Genomic DNA, 23,726 nt, shown 5'->3' with positions numbered 1-23,726 from the left:
AAAGTAAAATACTGGAAATTTCATCACTTACTGGCATAGCAGGAACTTTACTATTACAGGTTAGAATTCGGTTGCCTGAGCTGACATGTCCTCTGAAATGCATCTGAAATTGAGATAACTGCAATTGCTGCTTGCTTTTGTAACCACTAATTGGAAAGCCAAACTAAACAGCGCTAGGCCAGGGCTTTCAGAAACTGAAATCTGCAGCTTTCAGACAGCGTAGCAGAGGTTGCTGTAGTTGCTGGTTTCCTGTTTTGTGTGTGTCCTCAGATCAGTTTCCCAGCACATTGCTAGGTGTCAAGATGACAAAAAGTGATTGAGCCACTTTCCTATTGGTGTTCTTTCTGTCATTGTTATTTCTGTTGGCTGAATTAGTAGTGGGTTGCTGACTTCTTTAGCGACATGTTTGTTGCGAACTTTAGTACAGAAATGCTTTTAAGTAGTCTTTATGTTGCAACTTTATGTGCATATAAATCTTGGAAGTTTATGTATATACACAGAGAGAATTATTAATTTCTTTGCAGTTTTTGATTAAAAAAAATAAAAACTGAAATGATTTGTCCTGAAGTAGTCATTATATAGTTAGTGTAGCTGGTGACTTAACTGTAGCACAGAAGACTGCTCATACACATTTATGGATTTTGAGGATTAAAGTATCTCTAAGTATCTTTTCTTTGAACACAATTTGGGCTAACTATTCTAGTAGTATTTTTCTTGATATGAATATCATACAAAATAAAAGAGAAGGTTTGGGGGTTTTAGTTAGTTTTGAGGACTACTTAAGGCCACTCAGCCAATAACTATTTCAGTGATTTTATGGGCCATATATATTTGCACCACTAAGGTTTGTGTGGTAAGACTGGTGCTCCAAAAACAGGGTTGCTTCAAAAGCTTGTATTCTCTGGACATGGTGATGGCAGTTGGAGAAGAGGGTAGGGAGATGATCCTTATCTTGGGTTTTATAGTTATTTGATTAATCAGCAGTGCTTTCCTTTCTTCTGCTTAGCTTTCTTGTCCCTTATCGTCTGTGCAAGACAAATTCTGAAGGTAGATTATACATTTTTATTACATCAACTCAATACCCGGCATGGAAAACGTAGACCAACTTTTTGGAGACACAGTCTTCCTTCAGTATACGGGGAAGCTGCTCTGCTTTTTCCAAGTATATATCCAGGCATCACCTCTGTCTCCCAAATCAGTTCTGCCTGTATGCTTATGTTATCATGGCTGCAACAGCACCGCTGGTAGGAAATAGAAGATGTTTTCTACCCGCTAGCTGGATAGCTGACCTTAGTTATTGCTTGCGTGGCTGCTGTCAGTTGGTTATTTGTAGGTGTGGTTCAGAAACTGTTGTTTCTGCTACAATCAGCTAGCAAACACTGAATGTGGTATTACCTTTATCACAAAACGTATTAGCTGATAGTTCAATTTGTACAGTCTGAAGGAAGCTACAGACTTGTTTGATTCACTTTGATTCTGGTTGAATTAGTCAAATGTAAATGTTTTCTGTGGAAGTATAGGTGGCGCGTTTTCCTTTCCCATAATGGAAAGAAAACACATCCTTATTTGAGTTGACTCAAGGAAAAGTAATGCTTAGGTAGCAAGGTCCGAATTATTTGTTTGCCAGGCTAATGTTTGAAGGGGCAGTGTGTTAGGTGAAAGTACTGGGAAGTAAGAGGGCAAGAAAATCATGTACATGAAGTTCATAGCGTACATATTTGCTATTCATTAGTTTCATTGTTAGAGATACCTTTATTTGTCCTGTACCAGTTTCTCAAACTACCGTGGTGAAAGCGGAGAGGGAGGATTGTGTGCTCTCCTTACAGAAGGGGCCCTCCATGAGTAAAGGATGGAAAAGGTGCACGGATATTTGGTGAAAAACTTTTCCATGATTCTGCTTGACTTTTTTTTTTTTCCCCAAAAATACTGCAACACTTTTTTTCTCTTGGAGATGAGAGATGACTGAAGAGGTATGACTTGGTGCTGCTTCTTGCTTGCTTAAGTTTTTTAAATCCCTTTTAACTACTGCTTCTATTTAGGATTCAACGTAAATTTGACGTGGATGATTGAGCAGTAGACTTGCAGTGTACAGCTCCATACTGGGACAGTGATTAGGTGGTTAAAACTTGCTCGTTCTCCTTGTGTACAACGAGGTTACGCATAGCTTGGATGAGTGTTCAGGATGAGGTAACGTTACGGGGCTAGTTTTTTTTTTTTTTTTAACCTACTGTTAATGATCCCTCAGTGCTTGGTTACGGTGCCTTTCCCTGAGATTGCCGTCAGAAATGCCTCAATAGCTGATCCACCGAAAGGGCCTTTGCTGTTTGCTCTGCATGCGTGTGAACGAAATATTTAACTTGGCTCTGACTTCCCCCAGCCTGAATGAGATGCAGTAAGTGCGCTGATTGTGATTTATCCCTTCAGTCTCAATTAGCAAAGGGAAATTGTAAGGAGTTGAAGCATTTTCCCACGTCCTCCCTATGTTATTTCAAAACAGGAAAATGATGCGGATAACATAATGGTTTCTGTGAGTGCTGCGATACCCTTGGTTTTGTTCATGTAAATAAATGTAGGCTGTCTGCTCTAAACACTTACAAAACAGTAAAAGCTACCTTGTGAAAATGACAACTGCGAAGATTGCAGTTTGCGTTTGCATTAATCTGGATCACCGAAGATGGAAAAGCCAAAATACCAGTGTGTGTAAAGGTTTCCTTCCCCTGTCTCAGGATGAAGGATTGTTTTTTCACTAGATGTTTAAAACCCTTGAACTTTAAGCAGAACGTGCGTGCTGAATGCTTTCTGTACTGGTAATTGAAATGAGATTGCCTGAGGAGTGGGAGTGTGCTGCGGGAAACATGAGAAAGGACCGATGCATCGCACAGAGGGTCTCACCCCAACGGGGCGCCTGGCACCCTTCTGGAAAGCGCTGTTCTCTGCCGTGTCACCCATCAAATGGCGCACACAGCACCCCTTTCTTGTGGCTAGCATGCTGGCATATGGTCCTTAAGGGCTGTGCGTTTACACCCGATGACTAGAACTGTTGTAGTGGGGGAATGTGAGCTGCCTGCTCAGCGGGGTCTACCACCCCGATGGTGTGATGGGGGCCCCCAAAATGGGCTTTCGAGGCACAGCATGGGACAGGCCATCGCAACATGCCTCCCAGGGAACTAGTTCAGGCTGTGACAAAACTTTGGAGGAGGTGGGAAGCGAGGACGGTGAAGCACATTCCCATTCTGATTATTCGTTTAGTTTCCTTGCTACTTTTTCTTTCAAATCCTCGCAAGTAGGAAAGAAATACCAGGTTGTTTTATCTTTGTCAAAGAATAAAATTTACTATTTTGGGGTGACCTTGTTCTCTGCCCTCCAGCCATTTCTCAGAACCGCTATACTTGCATAAAGGCTTTAGTTACAAATTTGTAAGGAAAATGTCAAGTGGCTGGGCACAAAGTCTGATCTATCTTATTAATTAAATAGGCACTGCAAGCTTCTCCACATACTGTTTAAAATTCTTTAAAAAAAAATCTCACCGATTATGTGCAATTGTATTATGACAAAGCGTTTGGACTTTGAGGGAGCAGGTAACATATTTAGATTGTTTAAGATTTTTGAGATCCTGGTAATTTATTTTCTTAAGTAAGCCGCTAATTGGCTTTACATTGTTAAGAAGAGTAAGCTAATGCTTGTCTTGAATTAGTTGTATGAATCAACTTGTTTAATTCTCATGTTTAAAATGCAAAAGTGAACTGATGTAGGTAAAGCTACTTGAATTTGGAGTTAGGATTTGTGGGTCACAGAGTACCTCAACAGATTGGTTGTGGCAGAGTCGTTTCCAAGCAAGACTCAGTGCTCTTGATATCATGTTTGATTACTCAGCTAAACACCTCACTAACTGCCTGTGATTTAGCATGCATGATGTTTACCTAGTTGCATTTCTCATTACTTAGATGCTGAGAGGAGATGAGATTAGCAGGTTTTATTTATGCTTTGGCAGATTATTTTATAACATTTTGTTATATTGCTGCACTGCTAAGATTATAAAAATAATAGGATACTTTAAAAAACAAAACAACAACAAAAAAACTTGGTTCTTTGAGCTTTTCCTGTCTGGTTGCTATTTGTTAGTGCTACCCATGAAAACCCTGCTTTACAGAGCTGTCACAGAGACTGAAGTATAAGATAAATACACTTCTGATTAAAACTTTGATTGTGCTAAACCTAAGTTTGGAACAGCAATATATCAGTCTATAACATTAAGACTACAGTATGAAAATATTTATTTGTATTTTGCAGACATGAAATGCCCTTTAAAATATCAAGTTGACGTTTTGTGAAATAATTCAGGGTGCTCTGCACTACAATTGTTCAAAACCCTCAAATGAAATTGCCTCCCAGAGTAATTGGGTAAGAGCAGAAACGTGATGCGACATAGCTCAAGAAATGCCTGACATTAGTAGAAGTCCAAATGAGTTTAGCCACAAGATTTAAGCGATAAAGCTTGGGAGAACACACGGGAGATGGAAACCCAAGAAGTTCTTTGTTACCTTATTGCAAGCTTAGAGGTTTGTGAGTGGAAGGCGTGTGTGCAGGATGGTGAGTGCTCTCCTCTGGGTATGGCACTTGCCGCTTACAGGAGGAAATTTTGAATGATGGCTGGACAAGAGCCCAGGGCAAGGTTATTCGTGCATGGCACAACTTGGGTTTTCATCTGAGCCAAGTGTCAGAGGAAGTGCAGAAAAGCTTTTGAGGCAGCAGGTAGGTACGGTTAAATGCCAGCTATGGGGGGTTGCCCAGTAAGAAGGGACTTGGACCTTACTTGACCTCTCATGTGTCATCAGGAGGAGTGAGGATGATACTGCAGTGCGTAGTGCTGAAAGAAATTAGTAAGAGAAACAGTAAAAACAATGTTCTGTACCTTTGAGCATGAAAGTTTTAAAAGGAAACAAAAGTAATATTAATAGAGACTGTGCATCAATGGCCGTTTTCAAGCTAGGCAGTCTCAGCTTCCTGGGTTTCACTCACTGATGAGATAGGTTAGCCTTGTTGTATACCTCCAAGTATTAGAAAACTGAAGACTGAGCTAAAACCACGTACCCACTGGTCAAGTACCATGGGGTGTTATGTGTTTCCTTGTGAATGTGGAGTTTGGTTTGGTTACTGGGAGGGCCTCCTTAGAGCAGCCCTGGGAGTAGCACGGTTGGGATCAAAACAGAAAGAGCTCTCTGTCTTTCATAGGTAACAAGGCAAATACAGTTCTTGTAATCAAGCGTCCTTCACTGAAAGTCCAAATATAAGAAAGGATTTCAAAGCATTTTAAATGACTTGGGTCTCAAATCCCATTGACACTCAGGAGCATTTGGAAACGTCAGGTTGCCATTCATACATACGTAATATGATCAGACGGTGATTGTGAGCTTGTAGGACTGAAGCCAAAGCCAAAAATGTTGCGAGTAACTTAGTGGGGTGATTGCTTAGTAGTAGAGTCAGCATTTGATAGACTTGTATGTGTTGGCTTCACTTAATTGCGTTTTCAATGTAATTGTGGAGTTCTTTTACAAGTATACATGCTTTGTAGAGGAATAGTGCACCGGTTCTTAACAACTTTGAAACAAGTTACATATTGGAATAAATAAGAGTGTTGCATTCAGATATTTTCACCAACTGGCAGGACAGCAGAACAAAACATGCTGTTGATGTACTTGATAGGTAGCATTCAGCGTTGCAGTAAGACTTCAGAACATCTGAATGAGGGCATGCCATAAAACAGACTGAATTACTAGCCTTAGCTCTGTCTGCAGTTTGCACGTGTGAACGTGGGTCATAAACACATCGGGACTTATTAGTGTTCTATATGTCAATGGGAAGTGTTTTTGTTGTGGCTGTGGACAGAAATGTAACTATTTTCATTGTAGACATACAATGATTCCTTGGTGTTGTTGAGCAGTACTTTTTTGACTTCTTACTAACTCTTTTGTGTGTTTAATTACTGGCAGAAATTATCTTTTATATTAAAAATATTTTCCTCCCTAGTGAGGTGTATCACTCCACAGTAGTTTGTTATTGTTCCTGCACACAAACTGTTCTGGGAGAAATAGGGGCTCAGAATTACGTGAGCAATGCATTTATGACTCTGACCGATTCTGTAGCGTATAGCTAATTTTTGTGTGTCATGCAGCCTATTTCCAAATAGTTTTGAGTTGGGACCTTCAGGTATTTGTTGTACTTCACAAACGTAGTGTCACTTTTTTTTTTGTAAAAGAGAAGGACTCAGCACATAAGGATTTTTAGAGCCCACGCAGTGGTCTGCAAGCTTAAGGAAAAATGTGGAAATCCGAAGTTTTCTATGTCTGTAATCCATATGTTCTCCTGTTTATGTACAGTCATGCTGTGCAGTGTTTAACTGTCTCGTGAAAACTTTCTCCTGTCCTTAACCCCTTTTCAGGGCATATGCTGTAACAGCATGTCAGGAGCCTTGGTGGCAATAGGATTTTCCCTGAACAGGGTAATCGAGTATATTGCTTTAAGGAGGGAACAGGATGGGATTACTGAACCCAGTGGCAAGGCTCTGGGGAGCAATTTAGATGGTGGTAATGGTGGTAAAAAATAAAAATAAAAAATAGTGCTTAAAATACAAGCTAAGTTCAGGTGTCCTGAATCAGCAGGTTCTCAAATTCACATACTTTCCTATTCAATTCAGAGGAGACTTGGCAGGGCGATAGCTGTCATTAGTATGGATGTTTAACATTCAGTGCTATGAACCTAAAAGTAGTTCGAGTATTTGTACTTTTACTGCCAGTCTCTGCCGTGAGAAACAGTTGATTTACGCACCAAAAAAAGCTTTAGTTTCAATGAAACCTGGGAGCATGCCTTCTGTAAGAAAGAAAGACGCCCTTAGTCCAGAAAAAGCTGTAAGCTCTCATGTTCCAGGGTGCGATGCTTGGTGTAGGACAGTTGCAGAAGCCTCAGTAAGTGGGAAGATGAGTCAGTGATGAACAAATCAGTTATTCCATCCACACAAATTCTGCCTTTATAAATACAAGCGAAGTTAGTAGAATGTAAAGCTTTTGTACGACGTAGCTTTGATGGAGCAGACTAATGTTTTTAGAGGTGTTCTGCTTTCCCTTAACCAGCCTTTCAATTTTTTGAGACTTTTCTGTGAACTCATACGGCTTTGTTCATGTTACATACTATAAATGCCAGAAATCCAGCTGCAGTCACTGACCTTACGCTCTGTAATGGCAAGAGAAAAAATTTTCAAAACCTTTGGTCCTGTTGTATAAAGGGTACTGCTTTGTACATCAGGGAAACTTCACTTAAGACCAGGATATTTGTCTGGTTAGTCAGGCCAATTCATAGTGGTTTTTTTTTTTTAATACTTTTGTAATTACTTTTCTTTTGTAATACTTCTGTTCCAAGCAAAAAGTAATGACTCAAAATAAAAGGCTCACCTTAAAGGAACAGAAAATGGCAAAAGGAAAGACAGATATGACTGTCCCATTGGCATCTGAGAAGATGGTTTGTTCAAAAACTGGACCTTTCTGTTCCTATTACTGAGGAGGCTTCTGGACTTTCTTGTGTGCTGGGGGATGAAATGTTTGTGGTGTGTTACAGAACCAAACCCTGCCCTCATCCTATGAACAGCTTTATTATAGGTGTTATGAAAAAGAAAGGAAAAATGAATGCTACTGCAGTGTATTCACAAGTTTCTTAAACAGTAGCAAAAAATAATAAAAAAATGAATATAATCTTTTTTTCCTTTGAAACTGTTGACACAGCTGTAGTTGCATTGCTGTAGCTGATGGGTAAACTCTGCCAGGTGAGTTAGTTAAATGAAAGTTAGTACTCTGTTTTGAAACTCTAAAAAGAGTGTTGGTCACTGAAATGCAATGAGTGAAAAAAGTGTAGCTTTAGTTGCAACGTGAGATTACTGAGAAGATGGAAGGATACGGGGTTTTCTCCTTTGTGCCCCCCCCCCCCCCCAAGGAAGTGTGTTTTAAAGGCAAATAGCTTGTTTTATAACACTCAGGCATTTAATTTCAAATGCAGGGGCATAAGTAGCCATGTGGTTTGTGAGTGTGTTTAGAAAGCGGTCCCGAGCAAATGCCTGACGAAGCAGTGTGCCTTTCCTTCTGGGCAGAACCAAGACCTGACTCCGTGAGGGTGACAGTCACAGTGTGTTAGGTCTCTTGTACCACTTCTAATGAGATCAGGGCTTTCAGACAGCGGGTTTCAAACACCATAAATTGATGATAACAGAATCTGTTATATTATCCTTATATCCTTACCAATATTCTTATACCGAAGCAATGGGCATTATTGTTTTCTTATTCACTCTATTAACTTGTCTAATTGACTTCAAAAAAGATAACATGGCTTTTTTTTGCTAAACTTTAGGATACAGGGGAACAAAATTTGGTCATTTGTTGTGCGAGGCATAAAAAGTGAGAAGCTTTAATCAGCATTCAGCAGTTTGGAAAATTCTAGTTCTCAGACTAAATTTACATTTTGAGGAAAGCTTAATTCTGAAGTCCAAAGTTTCTGCTCATTAAAAGTCTGAGGTCTTCACTAGGTTTTCAAAAGGGGACTTCTAAAAGGAAAATAATCTCTTTGCTTTTTTTTTTCTGTTGCTGTTTTAACCTTTATGGAGGAACTTACAAGCTTTGAAATCTGTTTTATCAATTGAACTGTTGGGACTGTCAAGCCACTTCTTGGCTTCTGTTGAATTTAATAAAGTCTCAGGAGCAGAAGTGGGAGCTCTCTCCAACCTTTACTGAGGGATCAGGAAGTGAATTGAAATACCCAGTATTGTTCACTTTAGCTTTGCTCAAGCATTTTGTGAATGCCTCTCTTATTCTGTTTAAATAGGTTAAATATTCATGTTGTATTTGATTTCCTGGGTATTTATTTTTTTAATAATAGTACTTCCCAATGTGTTCATTCTCCTGCCTTCTGAATTACTAGCACTTGTGCTGGAAAGAGAAACAGGGAAAGACAGCCCAGAATTCTTGTAGTGTAAAAAAGAGACAAACAAATACATTTTCCTATTATTACTCATACTTTCTTTTATTTTCTGTGGAAGTATTCTGGGTTATTTTGCACATGTCGTACTGAACCCCGTAATAAGATAAGCTTTAAGATTTATCCTATTTCTGTTATTGTAGCAGTCAGCATTTGCCCTTGTGTGAATAATGGGCAAGACCACCCCATCAGTAGATGCTGTTGGTTGTAACATACCACTGATACGGTGTTAAGTGTCCATTCTGTATTTGGAGAGTAGTTGTTGTAGATTTATATGGATATATAAATTGATATAATATAAATAGATTTATTTTCAGACTTTGCAGACTGGATTGTGATCTAGCAGTGCCCATTGCAGCTGAAATTCACTGCGGCCCTGCATTTAACGTAAGCAGCCTGTGATTTAAGTTAAATTTTGTAGAGTTGAGGGACGGTCTTTTCAATACGGAGCAAGACTTAGCGTGCCTCATCTGCTGGTACTGAAGTGCAGTAACCCGTTTCTGTAAACCGTTTCCTTTACGCAGTAAATTCTCACCAGCGCTGCTAGTAGTTCAGCTGATTCAGTGTTAACAGCAGCAGGAACCCTGTGTGCTGATCGTTTGAGTTATAAAATGCTTCGCAGATGTTAGAGTACCTGGAGAATTACAACTGCTCCTTGCAAACTGGCAGAGACCCACAGAGAGCGGGGGTTGTAATGCACCCAAAAGGCAGCGTGCTGCATGCTTTTGTCCTGTGCTGGTACTTTTCTGTAATGCCTCGTCATCTCTGTCCCCTTGGGTAGGACCTATTAGGTGGTTATATCTACGGTATATTTGAAGGTATGGGGTCATCAGAGTTTTTATTGAATAAAGTGTCAATTTGATTTTATGGCTTTGGCTGTGTGTGAAGGCTGAGGGAGGTTAGCACCGCCTGGTATGCAAGGCAGGCAATCTCTTCCTAATTTCCTTTACCATTTTCTTGTTGCAATGTGTAATTTCTTTTCTTAAAGAGTTCTGCAGACAGTGTTTAAGCCAAGAGCTGAACCAAGATGTGGAGCACTCTTTCTCTGAGAACAGCGATTAGACATTGAACGATGTGCCAGTTCTTCATAGGATGTGCTCAGGAAAAGACTAGGTGGGGTACTGGCTGTTAAATGCCCTCCTGTATCAGCTCCAGGTTGTAGATAATTGATTTAAATCTGCCCAGAGTGGATTAGAGCAGTACTAACTGACGGTGTAAGGAATTATATACATGTTTTTGTTCCTTGCCAAGGATAATAGTAGCAGCACAGAAACTTTTACTGGGAGATAAAAAATTATTTTCAAACAGGGAGTCTTTTAGGCCTATGAGATAAGTACACACTAAAATGTCAGCTCTTCAGTCTTGCAGTTTTTAATGTCCATGTTGTTTTAACTTTCACTTCATATGCTCTGTTTAGAGGACCACATGTGAAACTTGGATGGAAAAGTGCATATCCCAGTGTTAGTCATAACCTAATACATGCTTCAGTTTGTATGATCTCATTTGTTAGTAAATAATCTGGGAGCTATGCTAACTGGCATAGTAGCAGATTCATTATTCTTGCCATTGCTTATTTTTCCAGTCCCTTCCACTTCAGTTGATAGGATGGGGTTTGCCCTGCCTCAGTTTACGTCTTCCACGTTCACGAGCAGGTTTTATAGGTGAGGTGTTCCCAACTGTTCCATGTGTCTGACCAGTTGCACACTAAGAAGGAAGCGAAGTGTAGATTGAGGACAAAATCCTTCCAATAGTCATGATGGGGTGTTAAAAGCAAGATAAAGGTGCTGCTCTATTCTGGTTTGTGCTTAATTTTAACTCTTAAGATTCGTGTCCTGCTCCCCCCACTCCATTCGTTTATTTTACTAATTGTCTAGAATTTGTGGACAGGGTTAAACGGTGTTTGCTGATGTGTTTCTTTTGTATCCTGTTCAGTCTCTTGCCCTGTTTATCTTCTTTTCTGAGTGAAGAACACCAGAGGAGAACTTTTCTGATTCTTATTGCTATCATGCAAAAGACAGGCTCTCTGGGGAGAGATATCTGAAAAGTATCTGTGGAGCTGTTCATTTCCTCTGATCTTTTCTGTCTTCCCCGGGCACCCATACTCATGCTGGAATGTAAGGAATTAGTTTTCAGGTATGTTGCACTTGGACATGCGGAAAAGAGAAGAGTTCTTGATCACAGTCAGAGGAAGGAAAAAAAAAAATAACTGAGGTCTTTGATGAGGTACAGCACTCTGGGCATTTTAACTAAGAATGTTTTACAGGGATCACTAGATACATTAACTACCCAATCTTGAATATGTAGGAATGAATTACTGTTGTTTCCTTTCAGAAGTTTGAGAAATAGTTTTATATGTTTTGAGGAGATGTAGACAGCATGAAAGATAGAAGAAGTCAGATAATATGGATGCTTTAAGACACACACATTAGTATAAAAATGCCAGTGTAGCTCTCTAAGGAACAAACTCTTATCTGTTGGATCTAATTCTGCACTGGTGCTGTTGGTCTGGGCTGGTTTTCCAGTACCATGCTCGTTCTGTTTCAGTGCCTATGGAAGATAACCTCATGCTATGGACATCTTGGTTGATGCAGTGGCAGTGCCCATACGGGTGTCATAGCTGCCAAAGAGAAGGAAGTTCTGAAGCAACTCAGGATGGACGTCTACGGGTTCATGGCCCTTGGTCAGGTGTTTGACTGTAGTTAAGAAAAGAAAACCAATATTAATAGCCATCGTTGCCTCTTAATATCAGTGTAAAGTGCAAGGCAGGGGCCTGAAATGTGCACACGTGCTTTTTTCTATGACTTTGATCATGGCTAGGATTTGGTACTTGTTTCTGCTGAGCCAGGTACGGTAGTAAAAGGTGTTGAGAAGCTTGTAGAGAAGTCCAGAAAAGTTTGGAACGTGGTAGAAAAAGCTGATTGCTGGAACTGGGGAAGGATCTGGAAGATTGACTTACTAGGCTATGAGGAAAACAGTTTGAAACTCATTGAAATATTGTGTAATTCTTTTTAGTTAATTTTAGTTGACATAATTAGGTAAAAGTGGAAAGATTTTTTTCGCATGTTTAAAAGAAAGGAAAAGCATCTGGATTATTGTTAACGTTCATGTGTTATGACTCAAAATGTTTTTGTTTAATTGTATCCTTTCATTTTAATTGTTTCATTATTTACAGTGTTAAAATATGCAGACATCTGTGTTGTCAGCTTTCCTGTTATGGAAAGTTACTCTTTTATTAGGTGTTTTTTTTTTCCCACGAGCTTGTTTTCTGTATGGAAGAAATTCATAAGCATAGACGTGCTAATACGCCAGTTTTATTCAGTGAATCAGATGCGTGATGTCCTTCATTAACTTGTGATAAAATACAATGCCAAAGACCAGAATGCTGCATTGTAGAAGCATGCACAGAGGATGCTCTTCATCTGGCTTTTGAAGCAGCTTTACTGATCTTCAGGTCTCCTGTGTTTGAACCACATTGTATTGTTACAAGGACAGAAAGACAAGTAGTTATACCTATGGGCTAGCTATAGCTAATGAGAAGATAACTCAGTATTTGCTCTTAGATCAGAAATAGGCAGGTTTTAAATGTGTATTTTGAAAGTAATTTCTTTTCTTTCTGGAATTGGGGCAGAGCATTTAATGTACTTTGTGGAAATAGTTGAGGACTACATCTTCTATCTGCGTGCTGGAGATCGTGTATTTGCACTTAGAATGCTCAAAAAAAGAAAGACTTTGACACCATGACACATTACCTTGTTTTAAAGGTGTTTCCTGTTTTAGGTCACATCAATTCTGGACGCTAAAGCTGAAGCGATCTGGGCTCGGGGTGATCATTACGGAGGTCTTACACTTTTTCTAATGCATAGTTGGTTAGCCCAGTTAAATGTATGCGAAGTATTTTTCTAATCAGAGTAAAAGTTATGAAATAACATATCTGGATAAAGTGCGAAGCTGAGGCAGCTGTCGCTCCTGGGCTTAAGTCATAGGATTTGAGGGAGGCAGCCCGTTCACTCGCAGGCCTCTTTGGCATCATCGAGTCGTGAACTTTCCGTCATCCTTTACTCAGAAAGAGAATGGAGTTGACCAGTGTGTCCCAGGTTAAGCTCAGATCTCAGAAATCATATTGAAAATGTAGGGGGCAGTTGGGGTTTTCAGACATATTAAGGACTGAAATATTCTTTCTGTTTTATCATGGCTTTTTATTAAAAAATAAAAATAAAAAGGAAAAGGAGGGGGAAAAAAAAGCACAACCAACCAGTAACAAAAAACCTGTACAAAAGTAGCTGCTAGCTATCATGAGGAATATGTTGTGTGTGGATCAAAAATGACAGGGGAGGCAGTGAATCTTTTCAGGGTTAGCAGGAAGAAAACAAGCTTAATGATGTAGTGATGTAGTGCATGCTCTTTTCTGTAAAGCATTCAAAACTTACATAGCTGCCGTGTTCTCTCTGCTGCTACTCCTTTCAGACACTTCCATTTCATTTGTATTTCTTGACTTAACTGTGCAGATTTTTATTTTTTTATTTTTGGCATTCATCTTTAGTGGAATGGTTTGGGAATGTTTTATAGGGCCATATATCGTTCACACAGGTGAAGGGTCTGAGAGACTGCAGGAGTTTTTATGAGCAGCATCCACTGTCTTAGAAGAACCAGAGAAGGCAACATTACACAGCACACTTCTCTTAAAAGAAGGTGCTACTTTTTTTTATAAACTAGCGGTTGAGCTGTAGGTGACAACTTTCACTGAACTAATGATGCTTAGTATATATATATTCTTTTTTAAAACTTGTGATTGTGCCTTGGTGCACATTCACAAAAAAAATCCCAGCTTTTTCTAGGAGCAGATTGATATCTGGCTTCGTATACAGCTTTGTTTGTCACTATCAGCCTAACTCTTGCTTATACCATTTCTTCTATTATTATTTTGTTTGTTTGTTTGCATATTACAGTCGTGTTGTCAAAGCTTGGTTTATAGTGGTTTGTTCCTTGAACTCTTCGTTATTATGAATTTTACCTGATTTATTTTGATTTTCAGAAACTTCAGAAGTTGCATGTTCAATACAAACATCTTGAGGGAAATGTTTATAAGCAGTTTTATGCTGTTTAGAAATGCTATGTTCATTTGAATCGCACTGAATTCTGGCTGTGCAGTTAAAAAAAAATACAAAAAAGGCAGAAGCTACATATGAGAGAAGAACTGTTTGACCTCTTAAGTTAAAATATCCAAAGTGTTCTTCTGGGCCAAGACTTTGTATAAAGCGTTTAGTTATGTTTATATTATTTTAGTTTAGCTTATATATAAACTTTATCTTTATAAATTTATAAAATAAGTTTATATTAATATAAAAAGTATATTATAACTTTATTTTATAAATTTATAAATATAAAGATGTTTAGTTTATAATATAACATTTTTAAAATTATTACAATATATACTTTATACTATATATATTATACTTGCTGTAGTATAGCAATCAAGTAGTAGAACTCTGTTTCTTTACTCTGGGATGGGTTTTGAGGCAGGGAGTTTCTGTTCTCTTTCTCAGAGATGAAAAATCTGATACAAATTTGTATCTGGGAGCTATTAGAAAGTTAACCAAAACTTCTGGGTGACTGGGAGAAGCATTCAGAACAGTGCTACCAGCAAGGTAGTTTTGGATGGGTGAAATGCAACTGATGGAATTGTGCTAGAAAGGACCTTTTTTGTTTGTTTGGTTGTTTTTTTGTTTGTTTGCACTTGTTATGATGAGTTACCAGTGGTTTATTTCACTTCTGAAAGTGACTTTTTCCATAACTTTTTTTTCCTTCTCTTTAATTTTTCTTTAAATGTACCAACTGGGCAGAATAGCTGTCTGCCAGAATAGGTGGATCTTAGGAATGTTTTGTTTAAACAATTTACTGTAAGATTGCTCCTAGTATAGACATAGCCTTGATAAAGCTCACTGCAAATTTCTGCAGAAAGAAAGGAAGTACTCTTATTCTCTAGAACAGTATCACGAGACCTGGCTGCAATGATGTTTCCCAGGTGAGAACTGAAAACGAGTGCCTGTAATCAGCTACAGAGGCAGCACTGATCAAAGTAAGAGCGGTGTTGCTTCCTGGCTGGATGACCGGGTACAACACTCACTGGGATGGAAGAAAGTGAATCTCCCTCAGCTAAACATCTAAAGACTTTACTAAAACTTGGTTTAAAGGGGGAGAAAAAGGCCTGTGAATTTGTGTGCTGGTGGCTTCCATTGGACGTGTGTTTATGAATGGTGTAATAATACAGGTTGGAGGCCTCTTGTGAGAATGCTTCACGTGCTTTTCAAGAAGTGTTACAATTCTACTGTAGTATGCAAATCCAGGAGGGTTCAGTACGCAAAGGAGTGCAAGGAATTGTAAAACTGAGAGTGGCGCTCATTCTTGAAAATACCTTGTTACCTTGCTGCTAATAGGGGTGTTTTAGGGAGGTCTAGGCAAGAGAGTTATCCTGCTGGACATACTGATTGGTGATGAATGTGATGCAGCTCCTATCGGTCCAGGATGAGGAATGCCTTCTTGCGTTGTCCAAGGGGATGCTCTTTCCTCTTCTTTCTGTCTACTTATTTCTAATTTTAGCTTCACGTGCTTTCCTAACTTGTAGAAATGAATCTTCAAAATAATTATTGGGGTTCTGACTCTTGTCACATCTTTTGTGGATAGTGCACCTGTAAGTATTTCTCCCTCTGTACTAGGGATGGTTAACACTTTAAACTTCTTTTTGCCTGTATAATGATTGACCTGCTACATGTTAAAAATCTCCCTGTGAAAAAGGAGTTTAGGTTATAATTTTGGTATTCTGATAGCTTTTGAGAGAACACATGGCACAGTACTCAAAAAATGCATTTACAAAGTTGAATCCTGTGCAACAGCATTTTTAACTGGTTTAAATAAGTTTTTGTAAATGTTACACACACATACAGAAAGACAAGGTCTTTGAAGAACTTTGCAAGGCATTTTTGTCATTCCAAAGTTCTGCCCATTCTAGGCCATTATCATACCAATTAGTGTTTTCAAGCGTTTTCTAGTAAGAAAAATAATTTTGATTTAAAAAACAAACACACAACCAAAAAACCTCTTGCAAATCCAGATTTATTTCTTCTCATGCACTTCTTCTCATCTTTTATCTTTCCCTGTTTTAGTTCCACAGTTGGCTGCAGGCCGCTCTGGATTCCAGGAGAATTCTCAGGCTAAATCCTGACGATGTGGGAATTGGTTGCCAGAACAAAAATAGTAGTACAGCCTAGTAACAAATGGAGGGGTGAGACTGAACTAGTTTTATAGGTTGTTGGATTTTTTTTTTGATTTTTTCCATTTGTTTAGTCTTTGAAAAAATAAATAAAAAAAATCTTGAATTCCATGCTTAACTTTGACTTGGAAAGTTAGTAAATGTAGAAATGAACAAGAGCCGTTATATCACCTTGACTTGAAGAAAAAAAAAGTCTGAATAATAATCCTTTCTTTACTTTCTGCTAACACTCATCTTATTTCTCTTCTCCAGAAACCAGTATCATAGACAGCTATAATTTTGATTGTATAGGTATAGTCTTGATTTAGAAATCAAGAATAATGCTAGAGACATCAGTGTTTTCTCTTATCCTCAGCTTTGTTAAAGCTGCTGTTATAGTCCAGGTCCAGTTTGCCCACTGTAGTTGGACAAGGTATGGATGAATGGGAAGAAGTAAAGAAAAGCTGATCATGGTGTTAGAAAAGATCTCTTAATTGCCATAACTTTGGTTGTTTTGTCCTTACATGAGTAGGGTGCCATGAATCTTCAGGTCTGTTAAAAGTTTTTGCAATAACGAAGAGCTTAAATTCAACAAGAAAGGAAAGGTTTTGTATTTTTTCTAATCTAAATGCAGTTGTTTGGGTGTAAAGTGTTGGAATAGGATTCCTGGGGAGGTTTGATGTGAAGGTAGCCATGCCTTCAAGTTAGGGGGCAAAACAGATGCTTTCTTGATGTCTCTTCCAACTTCTTTTTTCTTAAAAAGATTTGATATTTATTATCTATTTCTGACCTTGTGATTTAGGTTTTCGAATGCTACTTACCAGTGGAGCATTGGATTGTCTGATCTGAAGAAAAAGATAAATTTGATACTACTTAATATTGTAAAATCTGAAAGTGCTTGTATTGTCATAGGGCAAAGTTATTTATTACCTGCAATGCATGTAAATAGCAGTGTCCTTCAAGAACTGGTGGAAGGTGGCTGGATCAGAACTTTCAAACGTTATTCCTACTTTTCAACTAAAGACCTTTTAGAGTCTACTAATACTTAGTATTTCAACCTTCTTACTGTCCTTTAAACAATAGGCTACACGTTGTGAAAAAGGTTCAGATGATTTGCAGAGGAATGCTTGGTATAGAATTGTGCTGCTGAGGTTTTTTTTTTTTAAGAAAGTTTAGACATGTATTTATGGAGCATTTAGCTTTGACTGGAGGGCAACAACTTTGTACACTCAGCTAGAAACCCCAATGAATCTTATTTAAGTTGTAACAACCCTTCTTCCTTGGTTTAGATGCATCGGATTCTTTGTGGTTTATTGTATGGATCGTTTGGATAAGGCTTTACATTTGAACTCCATCAGTGCTTTTGTGTCAGAGCCCAAGATATGTTTTGTAAGGGTAAGGAGCTACTTTGTTGCTGTATTTTTCCTGTTTTCCCCTCTTGTGTATTTGTTCTGTTCTCTGGCCTTATTATAAATAAAGCATTTCAGTGTCTCTGTATATTTAAAAATATAAGAAGTGCTTCAGCCGAAGAGCTTTAAAAGAAGGCTTTAGTGTAGCTATTGGAAAAATAATAAATCAGAGTTCAGCTACTTCATTGGGATGCATTGGCATATCTTTTGACTGTGGAAAGTTGCCAAAAGGGCATTACACTTGTAAGCTGTGCTGGGCATGACGTTTACTCTCCATTTCATCTCAAATTGAAGTCAGGATGATTCAGTCAGTCCCTGTTGGCATGTGACTGACTAACTGAAGCATCGCTTAATGCCGCGTTCCAAAAATCTTACAATGGTAAGGGACACTAAATTGTTCATTGTGAAAATGAGGAGTCCAGAAATCAACAGCAGAAGATTAATGTGTTTTCCAAGCAAGAAAAACCTCTAGTAACAGTAATAAAATCTTCGTGATAACAGTTTCTAATTGAATTAGAATTCCTGTAATTGGTAAATACCCCAAACATGTGGGTATAGAACAGCTGATGAAGTAGAAGACATAGACCGCATTTATGGGATATTTAATTTCAGATTTTAGTTCACTGAAGAATCTGAGTGTATGCGAATGTTTCTGTTTGCCAGGTTCTCTGCAAGTCCACCTGCATTTGACACGCTCCACTTCTGCTCTTCTATGTGAACAGAATTTGGCATCCATCATTCTTTCAGAATTACTGAGCCACCTCAGTCTAAAAATGTAAATAATTGTTTAAACTGTCCCAAAATCCCTTGACTGTATGCCATTAGAGAGACTACAAATTCAGGAGGAACTGAAATACCAAATATATAGCATACGTGAAATCTATGAGGTGACATTGGATTTAGACCAGTAAAATGGCTTTCTTGAGAAGCTAGTGTACAGGTTATACGGAATTTCCAAAGGGATGATGGAGGGTCTTATTAATACAGTCTAATTAACCTCCTTTCTGTACAAGGTGAAGTGTTATATTCTCAGAGCAAATGATGAAAAGCGTAAGGGAAATACAGAATTGGATCAATTTTCTTTTAATGATGAATAATCCTCCAAGTCTGGTTGGATGAAAGTAAACATGTGTGGGCTATGGTTTTGCTTTTACTGTGTGCCAGGATTCAGCTCGGAGTGAATTCTTCAGCAGAGTTATAAACCTTTGAAAATTGCTTTATAATGGAAATTGTGACAGACCATTAACTACAGTAGTATAAATGCATTGCTTTAACATATGTTATAGCTGTCCTTAAGTTGCCAAATACATGAAACAGTATGTGCAGAATATGTAGGGTGGAGGCTTCTGTGTGGTTTTAAGTAATTAATAACATGACTCATTACATGTTAATGTTTCTCAGACATACAGCCCATGACGTACTGGATGGGTATCATTCAGGAGCTAGGATATATTTGACTGCAGCGACATGGAGATCCCACTCTAATTGCTATACTGGAAGAGGCCCAAGAAGCATTTAACATGATGTGTTTAATCACCACTGCAATTATAGTGCCACTGAAGCAGATATGTTTTCCTACTACCAAGTCATAGAACTTCTAAATCGTAAAGAATCATTAATAGATATGCTAAAAACTCTTGTTCCCAATAACAAACAAAAACAAAAATACAAACTTGTTCTTAATTTGCACCTGTGGCTTAAATACATTTACAATTAAATATCTAATGTATACATCCCATATGAAAGCTTTCTTTTTTCTTCAAATTCCGTATTGTTCCATTCCTGAAAGACAACTGCAGAAAAATTATTTCCAGAAATTACTGTTGCTCTCTGGATTTTTTTAGGCCCTCACAACACCTATGCTAGAATCATTACTTATTTTTACTCGTGTGCAGCCGTACCAGTCTTGCCGTTGGTGAGCATTTGCATTAATAAAGCTATTTCACTATTGCCTTAAATGTGTGGGAGTTACCATAATATAGACCAAATTGAACACTTCGTATTGCTCTTTGGCACTTTAGTGTGAAGTTTAGCTTGTATTAGTTTTTAGCGTTTCTGGTTAGCTTTTTCATCTTTCTTCTTAAAGATGGGAATGGGGAAGCTAGGAAGTACCTGACAGTCTGCTGGAAAATGTAAGAGTTTGTTACAAAACCTTCGGTATTTATTAGGTATGCCTATCCAAGTTTCTTGGCAGAAAATTGTTTTCATTAGGAAGTCTGAAGATGCGGAGACGAAGTGGGTTTCTGTATAATTCTTTTAAACTCTCTTCCAGTGCTCAAAGTTTCTGCATGCAATTTATTCTTGAATCTTCAGACTGAGATTCTCTTTTAGATTCTGGCTATTTGAATGAACTGCGATACATCTAACAATCTTGTGAGATTTACGGCTAGAATTCTAACTTCTTTCTCTAGCTGTGGTTTCATATTGATAAAGTTATTTACTGGGAGAGGGCAAAGGAAGAGCAGGCTTCCAGTGAAGACAGAAGAGTAGAAGGCACATTGATTTGGATGGTATCTTGCAATGGTACACTGCCAAATGGCGAGAAATAAAAGGAATAATTAGTACGTTAGGGTATATATTTGAGAAAATAATTTTCAATGCTTTTAGTGGAGTAGATAAGGCCATGCCTTCATATGATTGTAATACATGAAAAGGGAATCAAGGAGGCGGAGTGGCTGAGTAAGAACCTTAGTTTTCAATTTTATTAATTAGTTACAATATATCAATACGTAGGAGTCGAAGAATGTTATTTTTGGAATTTAGTGCTGCTCACTTTCCGTTATGCATGTTTAATCTGAGATGCAGATGTTGATCTCACCAAAGTTAAGAGCTTATAGTGTGTGTTCTTCTATCTATAGGTTCAAATAGCTTCATTTGCTATAGAAATTTGCAGGCACAACCATCCAAGTAAGGGATGATAGTTTGAATATCCTGAAATGAGCTTTATTTTTACCCTTATATATGATTTATGTAATGCTTGTAGCATAAATATACTGTAGTTTCTGGGATGTCCTGTTTCCATAAGTTTCCTCCTTTTTCCAAGTCCCCGCATCATTGTTAGTACTTTCAAGGCTGTGTTTTCAAGGAAGTTTTTGTTTGTTCTTGGAAGTGGAAACACTTTTGATACCTAAACTTACTGTAGACCAAGTCCTGTGGAATAGTTGCATGCAATTTATTCGGTAGCCTCTGGGATTTTTCCAGCTGGCTTGAAGATCCTCTGCCTCTCATTTGCTCTGCCACTTGACCTTCCGAGCATGATTCACCTTGTGGTTTCCAAATCTATATAATAATTTTGTATCACCCTTTAGTTAAATGGTTTCTTTTTGACAGATGGAAGTACCTTCAAGTAGGGTTTAGCTTTATATTCTGCCTCTAGATAATACCATTCTATTTGACTTGATTTATCCATAAATATGAATGTCTTTCTGAATACCAGCTTAAATTATGTACAAGTGGAGACTGTAAATTACTAATGCAGAACTGACTTTGTAGGGATATCGTGCATATAAAATGGATGCTGTAGTAACTCTGGATTAGATGCTGTTGAGCACAAAGCTGACTTTTATGAGGGAAACCTGGAAACTACTTTAATATGTCTGGTTAAAACCAGCAATTTGATAACCGATTCATCGGCATGTTGAATATCCCAACAGAACTGGGAGAGAAAGGTGTGGAAGTGTTGGTGTCAGCCTGAAGAACTGCACTCTAAAACGTACAATTCTCCCTGCTAAGGTTGACTTGGACTTCGAGCTGCCTATGCCTTATTCACCTTTACGCTCATTTTTATGAATGTTCCTAGAAATCTGCAATGTACTGTTTTTCCTAGAAGTCTTCTCTTTAAGTAGAGTTGACCATGAAGTGGAAACAAAGAGGACTTTATCATGACCACGTGTCGTGACCGTTTGACGCCTTAGAGCTCTGAGCATTTCAAATAAAATTACCAGGAGAAAGAACAGGTATTGCAGACGTATATTTGAAAAGACTGTCAGGAACATAGGAAAACTTATATTTTGGTGTTCCTGGCTGGTGATGTGCTTCTGGTGAATGCTGGAGTCACTAGGAAGTAATGTAAAATAGCAATGTGGCTAACAAGACTTACATGAGGAAAAATAGCATATATGGGTGTGCTCAGTTTTAAAGGGGTGGTGAGAGGAAAGGGGAAATCGTAGTGATGAGGGGAGGGATTTGCAGTGTACCAAAGAGCTGTCAAACATACCTTTTACTTGACAGACATTGGCGTGTCTTTCAGATGATACCTACTAACCTTGACATACGTAAACTGCTTGATATATTTTCTTTGTAAAAACCTTTGCTCTAATTAAATAGTACACTTTCCAGAAGAGGTGATGGTTAGTCAGCACTGCTACTGTCTCTAGTGTTTAAAAAAAAAAAAAAAAAAGAAAAAGCATTATCTTAGTATTGGTTTAATGTCAATGCATCTGCAGTGACCTAAGTGTCTAAATCTAGATTCTCATCCAATGCTGCAGCCTCAGACAAACTGTGATGCCTTAAAAATGTGTGTAAAAGGATCAGAAAGTGAAACTTGAAAGAATAACAGTGAACTGAAGATATTTAGCTGGCATAGTGGCTTGTCCGGTAGCACTGTCCTTTCTGAAAAAACTGTTTTTGTGTTATGAGTAAATGACAGCATTTTTCTTTTTCATGTGGCTGTACGTTGTGTGTGCGCATGTGTTTTTATTGTTGGTGTGTCAACAAGTAAATATTGTATGAGGATTTGGATTGATATTTAACAGCTGAGATGGCTGATGATACCAGTGAAAACATTTGTCATTGCCCGTTCCGATGTCATCAATATGAACCATCTGAACTCTACCTTTCTTTTTCTTTGCTGCCCCTGGGGTTTAATGGCTTCGCAGAGAAGCTCCTGCCTGGCATATTGAGCTGCTCCAGAAGGTCTAACCCATAAGCAGTGAGTACTGAACTGCAGCACACTAATGCTGTAGGTGTTGACTCACCATGCTGTTTTTAATTGCAGCTCTTTTGAAGGTAGATAATCTGTGCAGACTGTCAACATAGATATTGAATCTTTGGGTCTACACTGATATGATGATGTATTTGTATGGCTACAAATGCTGTTCTGCTTTTCTTTTCCTGGGAATTAACTTTTCTCCTGTGCACATACTGTTTGCATTTAAAACTAGCTTTCATGTGTCTGTGGCTCCTGCTATAGCTGGCAAATGCTTACGTCTCATATCTGCAGTGAACTGTGTTCTTCTAGAATCCTTGAGCCTGATGTAAACCAGCTTTCAAATGTGCATGAATTGAAAAGCATCTGTAATGTTTTGATGTGACTAATACTAAGATATGATTGATCAAGTCTGGATTTACTTTATAACTGGAAAGTCATTCAAAATATCCATTTGCAAACTCTGTGGGGAAAAAAAAGTATAATTCTAATACGTGTCATCATTTGCGATCTAATTGCTTTGAAAAAAATATTTTCAAAGTTTTTGTCTTAAGTCTTGATTTTTTTAAATTTGTATATTGTAAGGTGCAGATCTCATCTCAAACTCCATCCATGTTTGGCTGGAATTAGGAACCAACTGTTCTGGTGGTGTCAATTGTTTAAGTGTGCATATTTCCAACGATAAAGATGCAATTGATTTGGCTAAATGGGGTGTTCCAGCTAAGAGGCTGCCTCAAGGGGAAAAAGGTCTTCTGGGCACGGACAGTTTTGGTACAACCCTGCCTATCGATACGTACTTTCAGGCCTGCTCAGGAGGATGCTAATGCTGATATAGAATGGCAGAGCTGATTCAGGAGCAGTGACTGAATGAACTATTGGGCAGTGTGCACAGAAACTGGGTTGCTCATACCTGAAGGCATTTCAGCGCTTAGAGGCATTTTGAGAACTGTCTCCGGCTGACTTCATAAAAAGAGAAGTTGTGATATTAGAAGAGTACTTTTTGTAAGCTGGGAGAAGCTCGTGCTCCCATAGTATACCGCTTTGAGTAGTTTCCTGGTAGCCCTGGAGAGGTCTGTAGCCTGAACTTTTGCTGTCGTTTGTCTGTGGGCCTACCGACTTTCTCTGAGGG

At 38.4% G+C, this 23,726-nt stretch overlaps 1 protein-coding gene across 1 annotated transcript in view; it reads left to right on the top strand.

Annotated features, from left to right (window-relative positions):
* Positions 1-23,726, top strand: part of ZFAND3 (zinc finger AN1-type containing 3) — a 135,905-nt gene that overhangs the window by 10,322 nt on the left and 101,857 nt on the right. The gene's annotated exons all lie outside the window — the stretch shown is intronic.

This window comes from Anser cygnoides, chromosome 3 (assembly GCF_040182565.1).
Source record: "Anser cygnoides isolate HZ-2024a breed goose chromosome 3, Taihu_goose_T2T_genome, whole genome shotgun sequence".
Classification (NCBI taxonomy): domain Eukaryota; kingdom Metazoa; phylum Chordata; class Aves; order Anseriformes; family Anatidae; genus Anser; species Anser cygnoides.
This window is presented reverse-complemented; position numbering and strand designations above follow the sequence as displayed.